The sequence below is a fragment of the Pinus tabuliformis genome, chromosome 4_1 (assembly GCF_031772625.1).
Source record: "Pinus tabuliformis cultivar Carrire ecotype Pingquan chromosome 4_1, CPIR1, whole genome shotgun sequence".
NCBI classification, from domain to species: Eukaryota; Viridiplantae; Streptophyta; class Pinopsida; order Pinales; family Pinaceae; genus Pinus; species Pinus tabuliformis.
In genome coordinates this window covers 585,493,223-585,495,809 of record NC_142303.1, presented here as the reverse complement: position 1 = coordinate 585,495,809, position 2,587 = coordinate 585,493,223, and positions in this window count along the sequence as shown.

Here is a 2,587-nt window from a genome sequence, read left to right as displayed (position 1 = left end):
AATAGATTAGCACACCTTCAATTGTAAGGAATGACAGTTCTGCAACCCCATCTACCTACCCATCTATTTGCCTAGCATTTTTTGTTTCCTCTTGGAGGGTGCACTTAGACTTGCAGACCCTTATTTGCCTTTTCTTTTCTCTGGCTTTTTCCTTTTGATTTTCTATCTAATGCTACCCTTATTGCTTCCAAGGTCCCAGTTTAAGTAGTTGGGAGCCTTACTTCTCTACCTAAGCTACTTGTCTGCCAAGTTTAAACAGTTTGGACAGACTTCTTTCTCTATTCTACAACTGAAAATTTAAAACATGGCATGATCCAGATTAGGCTGTTGGACCATCCATCAAAATTGAGTCTATATCAAGCTATATACACAGCTTGTTTTCTCTTGGAAATATGGGATCTTTGCATCATCAAAGCAAAGCATATTTGGAACTTTCCTTGCCAATCATGAAATATGAAACCTATTGGTATAGGTAGCTAACAGTGGCTCCACATGGGGATGGTTTTTCATTAGAAAGACCAAGAACAGCAGGTCAGAATGCCTTGGCCTTTGCCAGCTTTTTACCAAACTTGAAGTATGCTGCTTTGAAATGCCAAAATTGTTCTCTTCCCACCTTGTTGGATCTCTAAACCTATCTGCCTTTCGCTGACAGTTAATAAAACTTGAGAGGCTGCATTTTTACATTTTAACAGAAAGTAATATATACACCTGAATATGTACAAGGGAAACTCAGGCTGCACTTATGGGTAGTGGTCAAAATAGTGCTTCAGCATCCTGCTATTCACAGGACCTTCATCCAAATCAGTTTCATTAAGACTTTTAAGGAAATAAGTATTGTTTCCTTGTACTGCTTGGACAGCGAATGGTCCTCTCCAAAGGGAATCAAATTTTCCATGTTTTCCTTTATCTTCCCTTCTTGAATCCCACTTGAGGACTTTGTCACCAATGTTGAAATCTTCTGCCTTAACTCTTCTGTCAAAAGCTTTCTTTAGCTTTTCTTGTAAAACTTGAACTCTGCTGTACACTTGATCTCTAGTTTGCTGCAAACATATTATTTGATTTATCCTTCTCTGCATATCGTTTGGTTCAGCTTGACTTTCTTGAAGAAGTTTCAGGACAGGAATCCCTAGTGATGAAGGGAATTTAGCTTCTAGTCCATAGACTAACTCATATGGGCTGGTCCCAATTGATCTCTTGGTTGTTAGCCTATCTGCCCATAAGGCATTGACCAGCTTCTTATGCCAATTCTTTTTATTTTATTCTAACACCTTCTTTATAATGTTTACCAGGCTTTTATTTGATGACTCAGCAAGGCCATTTCCTTGGGGATAGTATGCAGTAGAATGGCCCAAGGTAATGTGAAATTTGTGGCAGAAATTCACCATCTTCTTGGATCTGAAAGCAGCAGCATTGTCTGTTATTATCTTTTCAGGACAACCAAATCTAGCCAATATGTTATTCTCCAAAAACTGAATGATTGTTGAATCATTTGCTTGTCTGCATGGAACAGCTTCAATCCACTTAGTGAAGTAGTCTGTGGCTGTTAAGATCCATCTATGTTGGCCTGAAGATGAGGGATGAATTTCCCCTATGAAATCCAATCCCCATTGTTGAAAAGGTCTCTCTGTTGCAATAGGCCTTAAGGGAAGTGGCAGTAACTGTCTCTTTCTCTCAAACACTTGACATTTGTGACATGAGGTTGTGAATTTCTTGATATCAGAGAACATGGTGGGCCAGTAGTAACCAGCCCTCAGTATTTTATCCACAATGGACTTCCAGTACAAGTGTCCACCACAGTCACCTGCATGAAATTCTTTTATGATATTGTTAGTTTCATTCTCAATTAAGCAGTTTAATAATATCCCTTCATGGTTTCTCCAAAGTAAATTTCCATCTATAACACAGAATTTAGAAGCTTTCATTTTTAGGAACCTACATTTAGTTCTGGACAATCCTGGGGGAGCACACAGGTTTTGTAATACATAACATATATCAGAGTACCAAGGGGATTGTTCAAAGGCTATATTGATCTTTGGAGTCGCCAGCTCCGGTTCACTGTCCAGCTGGTTGATGTCTAAGGCTTGGAAGTTTGCCTCTGTCATTAGTTTCGCCAAACCTTGCCCTTTTATCAGCTTTGTAGGCTTTATTTCGATGTCAAATTCTAAAATATTTGCAATCCATTTTCCCCTTCTGCCCTCTAAGTTCTCTTGGGTGAGAATGTCTTTAACAATAGGACTTGGCACATAAGCTATAACATGGGAATAAAGGATATAAATCCTAAAGTCCTTAATGGCTTTAACCAAAGCATAAGCTTGTTTTTCCATGATTTGGTATTTCAGAGGTGCATCCCTAAGAGCTCTGCTAAAGAAAGCAATGGGCTTTTCATTTCCTTGGTCATCTTTCTGTAATAAAACAGCAGCAATAGTATGTTGGGAGGCAAAGGAAAAAATGATGAATTTTTTTTCAAATTGAGGATTTGTTAGGACTGGAGTCTGAGTAAGGGCCAATTTTATACCTTCAAAGGCTTGATTTGTTTCAACAGTCCATTTCACTTTTGAATCCTTCTTTAGCATGTTATTCAGTAGTC